Source organism: Pinus tabuliformis, chromosome J (genome assembly GCF_031772625.1).
Source record: "Pinus tabuliformis cultivar Carrire ecotype Pingquan chromosome J, CPIR1, whole genome shotgun sequence".
Taxonomy (NCBI): domain Eukaryota; kingdom Viridiplantae; phylum Streptophyta; class Pinopsida; order Pinales; family Pinaceae; genus Pinus; species Pinus tabuliformis.
In genome coordinates, this window is record NC_142295.1 from 888,127,384 (window position 1) to 888,143,255 (window position 15,872).

Here is a 15,872-nt window from a genome sequence, read left to right on the forward strand (position 1 = left end):
GGAAGAGAATAATAGCAAATCACACATAGAAGACACAAGATTGATATCAGATTTTGTCCAGGAGGGACTACGTCTCCGGGCCCTGCTCGAATTAGTGGGGAGGCCCTATTTTCATTAGATGGCAAACTAATAAAGTACATCAAAAATCAAAATGACAACCTTATACCTCAAAAATTGAAGAAGCCCAAAAATTGCAGACCTCTGATGGAGAAACAGACAGCACCATTGAGTTCGTGGCATTGATAAATGCTGAAATCATATAAAATTTGTCGAAATATGACAAAGTGAAAATTTGGCCCACTGGAGAAATGACTCAGATGATGGTTCTGCCCCCCTTTATGCACTGCTCATGGTTCTGCCACCTGTAAAATTAAGCTGCCTCAAACTACGTGCGTGTTCCTCCTCCATGGTACTAAGAAAATAGGTTTAATTATTAACTTGTGTGTGAATTAACCAACAAGTCAGTTTGGTGCAGTGGTAATAATAGTGAATTTGTTGAGGAGGGGTCGGGGGATCAAATCGCACCCCTCCCGAAATAACACACATTATTTTATGGTTTTGAATTATGGGCAGTGGGTCCACTATTTTGTTGGGCTATGCCCCCATCATCCACTAGTTTTTGTTAAGTGTTGTGGAGAGGCAGCGGGGTTGACAACCCGCGCCCCACCATATAGACGTTTATTGTATGAGGCTCCGCGGTGGCAGGGTCATGGCCGCCCATCCTACTCTTGGCATTCCATTAGGTGGTTTTGGTGGGCACCATGGGTGGTAGGGTCATGGCTGCCTTCTCCACCATTTAAACACTATTTTTATATGGTAGCTCAGGGGATAGCGGGGTCATGGCTACCCCCCCGCCCCTCTTTTTATTAATTTTTTTAGTTATATAACAATATGATATTTTTTTAAATTCAGAATTTGGACTGAAGGAGATGCTTTAACAACATGACAATGTTTCTTGAAATCCGACAGAGTTGGTTGGATTCCGCCCACCAGAAAACTTCCAAATTGTTTCTCCATTAAGCTTGCCCAATCAGGAAAGTCAACCGTGAAATTTGACCACTCCTAACTTTTGCATATGGACTCAGTTCGATGAACTGTTTACACCACCATGATCATGATGATGCGATCTTTAACATGAACCTATTTTGAGCATAATCCAAACAATTTTATTTTTGACCCTTCCTAAGTCCTCCTGGGCTTTTGCATGTGTCTGGAGCCACCTGGATCAATCCTCCCCACCGAGGAGCTTTTGGACCCCAAAAGAATTTACACTTAGCACACTGTTTGTGTCCTTTTCAATCCACACTTTCAATCACCTGCACATGAAACTAGTACATTCTTTGCAATCATGCACACCACACATGACTTAACAACCCTTCCTTGCCAAGAGTTTATAGCACACACTCCTTGGCCAAGGATTACATAAGAGGTAATCGATACCTCAACTGAAGAAAGGTCAAAATATCATCGTTGCATTTTGAAGTGATATGAAACACCCCATCACTTTTACATTTACTTTCAACGTATGATTTACAATGGTGGCCATAACAAGCTACTACTTTAAAAAACCAACTTAATAAGGTAGACCACTGTGAATGGGGTGGATTCATTTGTGGAACATGTTCACCTTTTGGCTCCTCTAACGATGTTTCCAGAGCATGGAGCATTGGACATGTGGTTTGTTGGTGTCCCTCTTTGTTGCGAGGACTACAACGATCCTTCTTCCCCCAAACTTTCGGGGTTGCCTTGGGGTGCTTTCCCTTGGTGTTACTCCGATAAGTTTTCATGGATCCCTCACTATCACTGGAATGTGAGGAAGCAGTTTCATCGTCTGTTGCTCGCTGGTTACTAGCTGCATTGGAGCTTTCTCCCATTTAGTTTATGGCGTATCTGAGTCCTGCACGATGCAACATTTCCTTGACTTCGATGCGGTTTATGATCACTTGGCCTTTAATGGTGAGGTCATTTCCCTGATACCCCATTTTCTTCAATAGTTTGGATCCAATCCCTATAGTATGTTTTTCAAAAGAAGCGAATTCACCATCATGAAAATCATATGGAATCGAAGAATGATTTTTTACCTCCGGATAGCAATGCTGCAACTTTTCCAAGGCCGCATCCTTGGCTTGCAACTGGCATAGTAATATTTTTTTTCTTCCCTTGCCTCTTGTAGAAGCCTCCTTAGATTAGCATTCTCTGCTTGGATGTTGTGGTTTATCTCCTTAAGTTCTTGGAGTCTTTCTATGGGAGGTGTCCTTTTCTTTATGTCTGTTGAAATCCTTGACTCATTGTCGGAATCAGACCCGAAATCTATGGGTCCGTCTACTGTGATCCCAAGGGTTGTAAACATCATTTCATTGTCGAAATCAGACCCCAAGTGAATGGGCTTACCTCGTGAAAATGTCGCAGTTGCGACCTTCCGATCTTCCTCTGACTCAGAATCTTGGTTTTGCTGCACGGTGGTGACGATATTCTGCTTCCCTTTCCTGTCATTCCTTTTAGATCTTAGCTTAGGGTGGAACTTCCAGTAACTTTCTTTGTCATGCCCCTCTTTCTCACAATGTGTACAAGAGGGCTTTTCCCCCTTCTCTTTGCTGCTGCGGTTCTCTTTGGGTGGTCATCTCATTCATGTGTTCCCCTATTTTCCAGATGAATGGCCCTTACACTGGCCAAGTCAATGTTAGTAGGTTCAAACAATAATAATGAATGTTTAATGTAACTATGTAATGATCCAATATAATTAGTTACTACTTCAGGTGAGTCAAGTGAAATGCCCAAACTAAGTGCTTCTTTTCTAAACTCCTCTGTAAAGCTTTGAAAATCTTGACCTCTGCCTTGCCTTAAGTATTGCCATTCCATTAAGGATTTTTATTTATAACCCAAAGGATCAAATTATTCTTTTAATGCAAAAATGAAACTAGGCCATGAGGAAAGAAGTTTACCCACACTCTTACTACTTCGCAATTTGATCTCCCACCAGACGAGAGTAGTGCCACTCAGTCAAAGAGAGGCCAACTGAATCTTTGCCTCGTCCTCTGTGATCTACTGAATCCTGCAGTAGATCTCAATCTTCCTAATATAGTTATTAAGCTTTTCTACATTACTTTCACCGTTATACATGGGAAGATCAAATTTGACATCTAATTTAAAGAAAGGTTTCTTAGATGCACCCCTTGAGTTTCTATGATGATGGTGATGAGAGGAAGAAGATCTTTCACTTGTGGAAGGAGAAGGAGGGGGTTCTTCTCCACCATTTCCATGCACTGAACCTTGTTATTCTTCCTTTTTCCCTTCTGCTTTCTCCAGCCTTGAAGCAACTGACCGACATTTTCTACCATTGTATGGAAGGTTTTGTGGAAATTGAGCTCCTGTTCATAATGAGCCTCTTCATCTACCATACTCCTCCTTTGATGTGCACACCCCTATTCGGGATTGAAAGACTTTAGTTTCGCTTTGCCTCTTCGGAGCTGGTTTCTTGTTAGCATACAAACATGCAATTCACATCTACAAGGACCAGCTCTGATACCACTTGATCCCAAAAATCTTTTCCTTGTGATGCATTAAAGAATTACATATTAAGGTTGCATTTAACCATGAAATTTCAAGTGCATAAAAGAAGAGGAAGAGAAAAATAGCAAGTCACACATATAAGACACATGATTGATATCGGAGTTTGTCCAGGAGGGACTACGTCTCTGGGCCCTGCTCAAATTAGTGGGGAGGCCCTGTTTTCATTAGATGGAAAAATAATTAAAGTACATCAAAGATCAAAATGACGACCTTATACCTCCAAAATTGAATAAGCCCGAAATTGCATACCTTTGATGGAGAAATAGACAGCACCATTGAGTTCGTGGCACCGAGAAATGTTGAAACCATATAAAATTTTTCGAAATCTAACAAAGTGAAAATCTGGCCCCCTAGAGAAATGGCTCAAATCATGGCTCCACCCCCCCGCTCTGCACTACCCACGGTTCCACCACCTTCAAAATTAATCTGCCTCGAACAATGTGCACACTCCTCCTCCATGGCGCACTAAGAAAATAGGTTTAATTAGTAACTTGTGGGTGGATTAACCAACAAGTCATTTTGGTGCAGTGGTAATTATAGTGAAGTTGTTGAGGAGGAGTCGGGGGATCAAATCCCACCCGTCCCAAAATAACACACATTATTTTATGATTTTGACTTATGGGCGGTGAGTCCACTATTTTGGTGGCCCACGCCCCCATCTTCCACCAGTTTCTGTTAAGTGGTGTGGAGGGGCAGCGGGGTTGATAGTGCACGCCCCACCATATAGCACGCTTATTGTATGAGGCTCCGGGGTGGTGGGGTCATGGCCGCCCACCCCACTATTTAAACACTATTGTTATATGGTAGCTCTGAGGGCAGCGGGGTCATGGCTGCCTACCCCACTATTTAAAAACTATTGTTATATGGTAGCTCCGGGGGCAGCAGGGTCATGGCTGCCTGCCCCCCCTTTTTATTAATTTTTTTAGTTATATAAAAATATGACTAGTTTTAAAAATTTAGAAATTGGACCGAAGGAGACATTTTAGCGACACAACAATTTCACTCAGAATCTAGACAAAGTTGGCTGGATTCCGTCCACTGGAAAACTTCCAAATTGTGTGTCCATTAAACCTGCCTAGTCACCAAAGTCAACCCTGAACTTTGACTGCTCCTAACTTTCGCATACGAACTCAGTTTGACGAACCATTTGCACCACTACGATCATGATGATGAGATCTTTAACATAAACTTAGTTATATCATAATCCAAACACTTTGATTTTTGACCCTTCCTGAGTCCTCCTGGACTTCTGCATGTGTCTCGAGCCACCTAGATCACCGATAAAGGTGGGTTTGCGGTGAAGCTTGATTGTTTATACCCTCATTGGGCATTAGAATCTTCAACCAATTAACGGAAGGATATACAATAAATCGTAGAGGGTGGAGACAGACAAACCTCTCATGGTTTTGGTGGATAGATACAAAGGCATCCATGCTTTTATAGGCCTAGTGATCCCTCAACTATTGTATGCTAGGATTGTCGTAAAGCCTAGTAGTGTATATTTCTTATTTGGGCATAAAAATCCCTTGGCGGGATATACGATAAAGACTAGTTGTATTGGTGCTCTATTCGGGTCTAGAAATTCTTGACCAGTTCTGGTGGGATATGTGGTAGAGCCTGAGAAGCATGGTAGATTTTGTTGTCATTACCAATTTCATGCTTGGAATATGGAACGAGGGTGATTGGCTGAAATAAATATTTGGTTCAACCCAATCTATGTTCGGGTGGTACGTGGAAGTCCATGACTTGTTTGACTTTTCATATGAATAAGAAGAAGATTTCCTCTTGTGTTTTATGAGTAAATGTGCTTGTTATTATGCAATTTTAATGGTTGTTCTATCATTGTTAATCCATTGGTTATATGTTGGATATAAGCATTGGTTTGTGATAGACTCGATTTATGGCTCTCATATTTTTTTTTTTGTAAATTAAATTTTAATGAATGTACGACCTAATAGATGATAGTGTAACTATTTTGAGAGGGAATCGAACCTTCTTGATGAATCTAAGATAACTATGAGGTCCCTATATTCAGATGTGTCTATATGACCTGTACATTACTTGTTTATGATGTGTTTGAAGAAAATCTTGTCATGGTTGGCTTGAGTCAATTCAAGTCCTTGTTAAAATTTTCATTATAGGTCTTGTGTTCTTGTTATTTATCATTTCTGAGAGTTTCATCAACTTCAGGGCAGAGGCTTCAGTCCTAGTCTTGAAAAGGTGGCTCACATTTCGGGGTCACTCACACAAAACTGCCTAAACAAGACTACAATCACATAGAGGCCTTTTTGTGGGAGTGACTGGAGGGTTTCAGTTGCATGGAGGGGTTGTCGTGGGAGCAATTGGGGGTCTATTTTAGTTAAAAAGCATGTTAGCTCAGGGGTTGGACACTTGGAGTTGTTGGTTAGCCCCTGCGGGTCCTCTAGCTCCTTAGGAAGGTCGATGCATTTTTTGGTATGTTAATTCCACTTCCTTAACTGTACATGGGGAGTCAACTCATATCATAGTAACTCTTCATCACATGTTTAATCCGGTGGATCAGTTTTCTTGGGTAAATGTGGGCGGAGGAAGTTACACTTTTCACTTGTAAGGCACTGCAAAACATTATGTTTTTACCATGTAAAAACAAATCTTTACAAATAAAGTGCTTGATAAAAAGTTAGAAGATAACAAATTGTTGTATCCATTGATTCGATCTAATTTATAGACCAATGGTGGAAATTGAGTGCAGAGATGAGAAACAAACGATGTTTAATACCATAAAAGAATCCAACACTAAATTTGTTAAGGGACACTTGCTTCTTCTCGGTGAGTGTGAGATTTAAATGGTGTTTTATACTTCAAGCCAGTTGAAAATCCGCAACACATATTGATTTTTTATCTCAAACTTCTCGTGATCTATACCTTTGAACCATGTAATACAATATGGTGCTTTGGCCTTTGTCTGTTTGATCTATGCCACACGCAATAGAGTAAAATAATTGTCATTATTTAAATATCCCAGCTGGTGGATGTTATCTTGACACATAGTGCATATATATATATATATATTTACACTCCAATGTTGGGTGCCTTATGTTAGTTTCTATTCATGTCCGACATGTGATGCGTGGTGTGTGTTTCAGTAAAACTGTTATGACTTAGAGATTGAGTGTAGGAACCCAATATTTTTTATAAAAAGAACTATAACTATGTATAGTAACCCAATCTATAACACTAGCCTTCAAAAAATTTTACCCCAACTATAAATTTTTTGAAACAAATTATAAAATTTTTAAGGTCATAACATACCCTTAAACCCTTAAGCCCTAATCCCTTGAACCTTAATCCTTAATCCCTTAAGAAAAAATACTAATAAACCCTTGTTAGTGTCTTATAATTTATAGGATCAATTGATGATTATATGTTGAGTTTTGTATGATATATTGTAAACAATATTTCATTCTGCAAATTATTTGCAAGAAAAAGAGAAATAGAAAAATAGAAAAGAAAAGAAAAGAAAAGAAAGGGGATACAAAACAAAAAATATATATGTGAGAAAAAATGAAAGAAATAAAAAATATGAAAAAAAATTAAAATACCCCCAATAAGTGAGCGAATTCAAATGCCACTGCATTTCAAAAAATAAAAAAGTATGCATGATAAATACCTTTAGAAAGTTTAAATAATGTGCATCTAGTTAAAATGCCACATTAGAGTTAAATAAATAAGTAGGATTAACTGTTTAATTACACCCTTTAAGCACGATTAGATTAGGTGAATATAGTTAGTTTAGTTAAGTTTAATTAGTATGATCACACCATTTAAGCACGGTCACATTAGTTAAAATAAGTAATTATTTAACCACACAGTGTAATCGTGGTTAAATTAGTTTTAAATAAAGTTAATTAGTTAATCACATTGTATAAATCATGATTTGTAGTGTTAATAAAGTTATTTGTTTGATACAATAATTTTTGTCGTTTGTAATAAAGTTTGCGCACAAATAAACCATCAAGATCTCACCCACCTAGATCAACGACGGGTGATGACTTTGGACACCCTCTCGAACCTCTGTTAGTTAACCAAGGAGGGGGGTCCAAAAATTTGTTTTCCTCGAATTCCATTTCTACAATGTGTCATCCCGAGATGCATTTTGGACCCCTCTCCCTCCGAAAGCAACTTTTCCACCTCCCACCTAAAAATACAATTGACCCTGCATTCCCTCGCTCCACTCCTATTTCGCCAGGTGGCACCTCCTATCCCCACATCACTCCAATATAATGCCACAACATGGAACTCCCCATCCTCTCCTCTCCCATTACCATCACATCCTTCCCTGCTTCAATCCAATGCACTCCCACCACATGACACGTCTACACCTGTCATGTAACCATTCCATCGATACTCTTTCCTAGAATAACAAACGTGCTCGATTAAACAACCTAATAACAAAGGTAAACAAGTCCGTGTATTAATATTAGCGTCTACCTTTGTTGTTAGCCCTTCCTTTTTTGTTCAAAGACACAAACAGACTAGAAACCTGTTCTAGTGCCCAGTCAAAAATCAAATCGTTACAACACCCAGTCAACCAACCAGAAATGCCACTCCAACTCGTCACCTAGCCACGAGTTTTCATCCAGTCCATTCTGAGTAATTCTAATTTCCCAGTTCTTTCCTTTCTAGCATGGATCCTAAAGGAAAATATAAAAATACAAATGGAAATCCCCTTCCACCCCCTGTAATTGATTTGGACCATTAACCACTCATAGACCAAGAGTATAAAATACTTGAAACCAATTGTGAGTTTGACCTCTATGAACTCCACAAGTGGTTAAAATAGAAATTTATTGATCTTAGTGATGAATTGGGTTTGTGGGACTCCTTCCTACCTCAATTCATTTTTCCTTAGACCTACCATTTCTCTAAATTCATTTCATGGTGCCAATTCCGGTCATTCCAAGTCTGAGGGGAATCGTGGCCTAGAGCAATGATATCCTTTTCATAATTACCTCTGATTGTATTTCCCAAATTCTCCAAATTGAAAACTCGACCCCTTTGAAACATTTTTCAGTGCATTCTGTCATGTAACTCTACAAGAACCTCACTTTCCCACACAGAGAAAAGATATTTGAAGCATTTCTACCTGAGGATGCCCAATTGCCTAAGAAAACCCACCCCCTTTTCATCCTCCATGTTCCCAGAAATGACAAATCAAATAATTGCCATAGTATCTTTCTCACTTGGCTATTAATCTGATCAGTGGTTTGATGAGTGCCATCATAGGTTTTTTGTCAATCTTCTCAAAATGTGAGAATCTCTCAATCATCTTCAACTACACTAAGTTTCTAGTAGATGCTATCCATGAGAAGTTCCTAAAATTTTCTATAGAGGGAACTTTTAGGTATGCATCAATTCTAGTTTATTTATTTTTATTCCATTAGGCATATAGATTTCAATTTCCCTTACAGAAATTGGATGAGCATGGAAACACCCAATCAGTAATTCATTGGACTTCCTTGGAAAGGAAGCACTGCAATGAATTTACCTTTAGTGAGTATGTTGATCAACTTTTATATATAGTCTCTTGCCTATTGAATAGTAATGTTGAGCCAAGGATAGGCTCTGAGATAAAAATATTTCTTCATATCAATGAGCAAACCAAGATAGGTGACTGGTATTTGTATTAGAATTATGCAGAAATCAGAGTGTATGGGTGTAAATTTCCACCATATAGGCTTCCCAAGTTTGTCCCAATGAGAATTTTTTCACTAGAGTATATTAGATAGATGATTAACATGGATGAACTGCACTTTGAGGCATCCAATAAGAAGCCTCAATTCAAAATATGAACATAGGTGGGCATTTTCATTTGCAATACCCAAACATCAACTAAAGAAGCAGACATCCTCCTCAAGCACATGAACTTCAAACTCAGCTTCACCTAGTCATATGACCCCTTCCGAATAGTTTCAAAGCTGAGAATAGAGAAAAAGACTACTCCCTACACTCATACTCCTAGGTGAGAAATTGAAAAATATCCAAATTAGGATCAATGGAAAGAGAAAACTTTGCAGGAGGTAGAAGAACATGTACTCTCAACAACAACATCACCGACTCCAAAAACACAGGAGAAGAAGGATAAGAGGCCAAGAGAATATATTTCCCCTTCAATCACCGAAATCCAAGGAAAGGAATTCAAAATTTACAAGAAGAGACAAAAGACCAATCCAATAGGAGAATTTTTCGAGGAAAATGTACAGTCCACCATTGTTTTGGTGCACCACCACGATTCTACCAGAAATGAAGATATGATTTTAGGATCTCCATCCTATTTGGCCTCCCAAGAGCCAATGGATACCTCTTAGTCAGGGGAATTGGTTCATGACCAAGATGAACCAAATATATTTTCCAAGTATAGAGAAATTAAAAATAAGAATGAGATTCTAAAAGCTACAACTTATACATAGTTTTGGAAGCAGAAAACATCTTGACAACATAGGATTCTCTCTGCCTTTGACACAAAGAAAGAAAAAATGCAGATAGCTGTTATGCAGAAAATTGACCCCCTCATCAGCTTAGATGGGAAAGACATGATAGCTAAAGCAAAGACCAAGATCACATGCCTTGTTTCCACACTAACACTGGCTATGCACGGACAACCTACTTTATAAAGCTTCTCTGCAAGCCTAGGGGTGCATTAGTGACCCAGCTAACTCTAGTTGCTAGTTCAGGAATAGCGTTAGTGGACTCTAATGAAGTTCTAAGGGTCAAAGGAGTGAATTGACTCATAAGTATCTAGATATTTTCTCCTATATCTACTCAAGAAAAGCAAGGAAACATCTCAAGTTCGACCTGTTTGGGGGATTTATAATCCAAATGAAGGAGGAAAATGGGAAAGATCTAAAAAGCATGGAAACTTCATTGCTTTTACCCTAAGGAACTCATGGAGGAACTTGGAAACCCTAACTAAATTGCTACATAAGCAAAGCTAGGGCTATGGTGATAAGGGTCAGATCATTTGAAAGGATAGCATACTTGATTGTCGAGCATTGTATCCAATCATAAGAAGCTGGTAAGAAGAGAGAGAGAGAATATGGAGGGGTAAGGGAAGGCTGATGCAATAGATGGTTGTAACCACTCTTCTAACATTAATATAGAACAACAGTTGTACTGTCTACTCCGTGGTGTTGCTACTATCATTCATTTATTTGTTTGTCCAATACCTATTAGCATGAGTAGCTTAGTTATGTGTAACTAGATGTTCTTTTATGTATTCATGTATTAGCTATCAAAGCTGTGTGCTATGATTATTCTTGTCTCTTCTATCTTCAGGACTTGATTTGGAGCCGGCTTAGGCGACTTCCACCTAGCTACATTGTGCTCTGGAGCAAATCTACACGGAGCCTTGAGGTAATCTATTTTTCCTACTTTGATAGTTAGTTATTGTTTATGAACATGCATGTAACTTTGTGATGGTTGCAGATAATCTTACAATCTGGCAAAGGTCCCAGGAAGACCTTTGAGGATATCTCCATTCTCCATACACCGTGCATTTTATCCTACAGTAAAATTGGTGACTCCACTGGGGACTATACATCTAGTTCCCGGTTTACCCAGATAGTTCTCAGTTTCCTCCTTCTAAGACCTCCCTATACTTTTGCATTCCCTTTCTGACCCACCAAAACCTTGGCACATCCTACTTATACATATTCATCATTGAATTTGATCCAAGAAGCCCTATTTTGAACTGTTTTCCCACACTAACGCAGGTTAATAGACTACACAGTGCTTTATAAACCACTGTGTCTGCACACATAGAGCGTTAGTGGACCCAGTAACTCTTTGTGGGCACTGCTATAGAGTGTCAGTCTCCCAAAACCTTGATTTCCATCTATGTCTACAAACCCAAGGGGATAGGAAGCCTATTCATGGACTGAAAGAGGATCTGCTACTGCATTTTGTTAGCAAGATAGGTGTCCTAAAATTTTCTTTTAGTGAATAAGTTCTTTTTTATTTCTTGAAAATGTTTTTATCAAAGAAAAAATCATCAATTCTTTTATTCATTCTTGTGTTTAGCTGGTTAAAAGCTGTTTTATTTTGGTTTCAAGTAGTTGTTAGGAAAGCACTGGAAATATTTCTGTTGGTTATGCATGTGTTATAATTACTAAGATGCATGGAACAAATATGAATATGTGAAAGACTCTCACCTGTAGAATACTACTTGTTTTCATCGAATTGAATATTTTTTAAAAAGCTTTGTCTTGTGCATGATTTTGAGTCAGAGTCCCATCACATTTCATACGTCAACTCCCATACCAAAGACAATAAAAAAGTACACATAAAATTTACCTAAAATCAATCAGTAACTCTTTATTGAGCAAACAAACATTAGTTGAGGCTAGGATCTTGGGATAGGCAGTGTGAGTAAACTACCCAAGATCGAAAACCAAAACTAGCGTCATTAAAAGAGCGAAAATTATTTCTGCACTCATACTAATGGGACCACTCCAGTCAAAGTGGAGCTAAATACGACACAACATCAGACTATAAGTGAAGGTAGCCTGCCTTCGTGTGCAAATCCTTTGGGTATTCTGTGTATTGGGGATCTCTTCGGGGATTTCGGCGCTGAGTCAAGGACTCAAGTATCTTGCCCACACAGCGTACTGTTTGCGACTATGTCCCCCCCAGTAGTGCCTGTGATCTGAGGTATCCTTAGTGACCAAGCTTTTAGGGACTTACATAAGGTGACTGGGGTGGGCTGCCTTAGTACCTGACACAGACGAACCTACTCTGTCTTCAGTTTTTGGGAGGGTGCTCATCTTCACGAGAGTACTTGGCCTCTCAATCTGAGGTTCGGGCGAAGCTCTAGAGTAACCGTAATTGTAGAATTGTCCAGCCCTCTCTGTTATTCATTATGATACTGGGTTTCATCTCTAGTGATCGGCGCTTATCAGACAGGGTCATTTCCCTTTGTTTGCTGATTGATCAAATTAGTGTATTTTTTATATATTTTTAGGTACCCATGTGGTGTCATTGAGACTTTAGCAAATATCACGATAAAATTTATTGATAAAAATTAACGGTCACCATGGCTACATTCGGCCCTCGTCGTCAATCTAGATGATTGTTAGGACTTCCTCCACTCATTGTGGAAGATCCACCAAGCTCCAGTGAACCGAATTCCCCATCTTTGGGGAATCAGTCTCCTAGATCTCACATGAAATCTGTTTGGACAACAGACGATTCAAGTTTGCCGGAGGATTTCTCTACCAAAGGATTTCTTCCTCCCTTTAACCCTCCACTCACGTATCCGTTGGACCTACTCTTGGTTCCCATGGCACTTGTTCTCCCTGTCTCTTTAGTGGGAACATTTGCATCCATCCCATCGATGACTAACAGGTCGTGGAACTTTGTGGACACTTTTTTTCCTCTACCACTTCCCTAGTAGATAGTCACCACCACACTATTGATGGTGAACCCTGCTATCCCATTTGTCCTAGGTACAACCACTCACATGACACCCTCCACGAACAGAACCCAGCTGATGCTAGATTCCACCCTTCTGGTGTCAAACTGTATACCTTTGACAAGTGCTACATACAACACTCCTTATAATGCTCAATATGGCACTATTAGCGCAGTTCCTGTCCACCAACAATATGGTTGGCAGTCATTGTACAATTCAATCCCCTAGATTCAAGTATCTGGGGGCATTCCCAATATGCACATACCGGTTGGGAATGTAACAGTTTCCCCTCCATTCTCAAGCATGCATGGTCAATCATTGATTGACATGAGCATTCCTTATGTCAATCAAGGACATATGGTTAGTTCTGTGGTGGGCGGGAATCCTCAAGGAGATCCCAGCCAATCCATGGGGGCATCCTACTCATAAATTCAAACGAGTCAAGGGGGCACTACTTATCTTGGGGAATATTCTATACCCCAACATCAGATTCCGCATGGAATTCCACGCTACAATGCCATACCCCAAGGAAACTACTATACCATGCAACCTATGTATATTATTGGGACTCAAACGATAGGAGGACCGTAAGGTTCCTCAAGTCATATGTCATTGCCTTGGTCCAAGTCAAGGGCACCACACACTTTGCCTTTCTTGGCAACTTTGGATATCCCCAACTTGTACAAACTTACAAATGACCCCATCTACCACAACTTACTTTGGCCGTTGATCTTGCATAAGATACCAAAATACAACCCCACGTTCAACGGGAAACAAGGGGAGGATCTGAGCACTCATATCACCACCTATCATCTTTGTTGTGTTTCTAACTCCATGGTGGATGATAGTGTTCGGTTACGTCTTTTTCCTCGCACCCTCACTGCAAATGCAACTAAGTGGTACATTGAGTTACCACGCGCGTTAATAAATACCTTTGACACTCTAGCGATGGAATTCTTAAAGCACTTCTAGCTACCCATTAGCTATGAGACTGGGATGGAACTCCTCACTTCATTATGTCAGGATACTGCCACCCAGATCTCTGATCATATGCATGAATGGAGATGTAGATGGAGGTTAGTTAAATCTCCCCTCCTAGAAAATCTCCTAGCAGACTGGTTCTGCAAGTTCCTACTCCCCCAAATCGCTAAGGATGTCGCCTTAGGTTATGCGGTCACAGATGACCAATCCATACGTCATGCCCAGCACTTAGATCTAATATATTTATAGTCTGGCACTCTTTACGATGTAATCCCCAATGCCCCTCGCAACTCCAATGCTTCCACTACTACCAAATCGACTGCTCCTCCCACCACCATGATAAACTCTATGCAGTCTACGCAAAAACCCGGTGGTAAGAACAAGAAGAATAAGAAAAAGACCACTCGTTCTGAGGAGCAGTTAACAAGGTAGTAAAACCCAAAGTAGAAGGCCGTTGCACCCTATGACGATGGAAAGGATAAACCCACCCAATTCCATTGCAAAATCTGTACACAAGACCATATGACATATCTGTGTCTATGTCTTCAAGAATGCACAGATTTCATTGTTGAAAAGGACACCAGAAGGACCCCTGCTGTCCTGCATAATCCTTTCCCCGCTCAGCAACAGCAACACCTTATTGTAAACCAACCCTAACCCTCGCAAGGGGGCAATGGTGGCTCTCAACACCCTTCAACTCGTGAAGGATCTTTTACCGTTTACAACTTTGAAACGGTAGATCTACAAACCAGAGCCAAATCTTATGGAGCTCCTGTCACTCATGCAGAGGAACCTTCCTCAAGTAAAAACCCAACGCCACCCAACGATTTGCATATTAAAAGGCCAGTTTCTGACCTTGTCATTCGCCACCCCAAAGGGGCACTTCGACACACAATGCACAATACATCTGCACGTGCCGCCCAAAACTACAGCTTTGTAGAAGACTTGGCGCAAGCGAAATTGGTTACGTTGGTGCTCTAAGTATTACAAACATGCCCAGCACAAAGGAAATCTTTGCTTTCAGCTATTGGTGGTATCTACCTGGAGGATTCCATGCTTGGATTTTTCGACATGGAAAAGTGTAAACCTCCTCTTTCCCACCAGCTTGCATTTCAGGTGCAAATCTTTTCGAAAGGTAAAGGTATACATAGAACTGTCATCGACGAAGGTGCTTCTACCTACGTCATGTCGGCTTCATGTTGGCTTGCTTTGGGTTCTCTAACCCTATCCCCGTCGTCAAATTCCCTTAAATCTTTCGACGACCACACTTTCATCCCAAAAGGTTACCTAACTAGCTATCCCATCACCTTTAGTGGGAAAATGGTAACGGTAGATATCGAAGTCATGGATCATAAACTCGACTATAATTTGCTTTTGGGCAGCACCTGGACTTATGCCATGAAGGCGGTTGTGTCTTCGATCTTTCGTATTATCTTCTTTCCCTTGGATGGAAAGATAGTCACAGTGGATGAGCTGTCCTTTTGCACCCCATATTACTCTTCATTACCTAGCAGCTTTGTACCCTTAGTGGGTGGTGTACCTAACTCTTACGTTAGTATCAGTACTAGTCTATTGAAGGCTTCTTCCCTCATGGGTTGTTTCCCTCTTCAGCCACCAAAGGTTCCACAGACGGTCAATATTCTTTCATCCATTCCTTATGAACTCACCGATCCATGGATCTTATTGGCTCCTTTAGACATTGACACTTACGGAGAAAAAATGTCACTGTCACCAGCTGAATTGTCCTACTAGGCCATTCAATCTACATCCGAGTCTCCGGTCACTTTGGTCAAGGCCAAATGTAACACCGCCCCTCCCATAACTGCCCCTTCTTTCGATCCCCTCAATCAAGTCCTAACTAAGGATGAAGCTA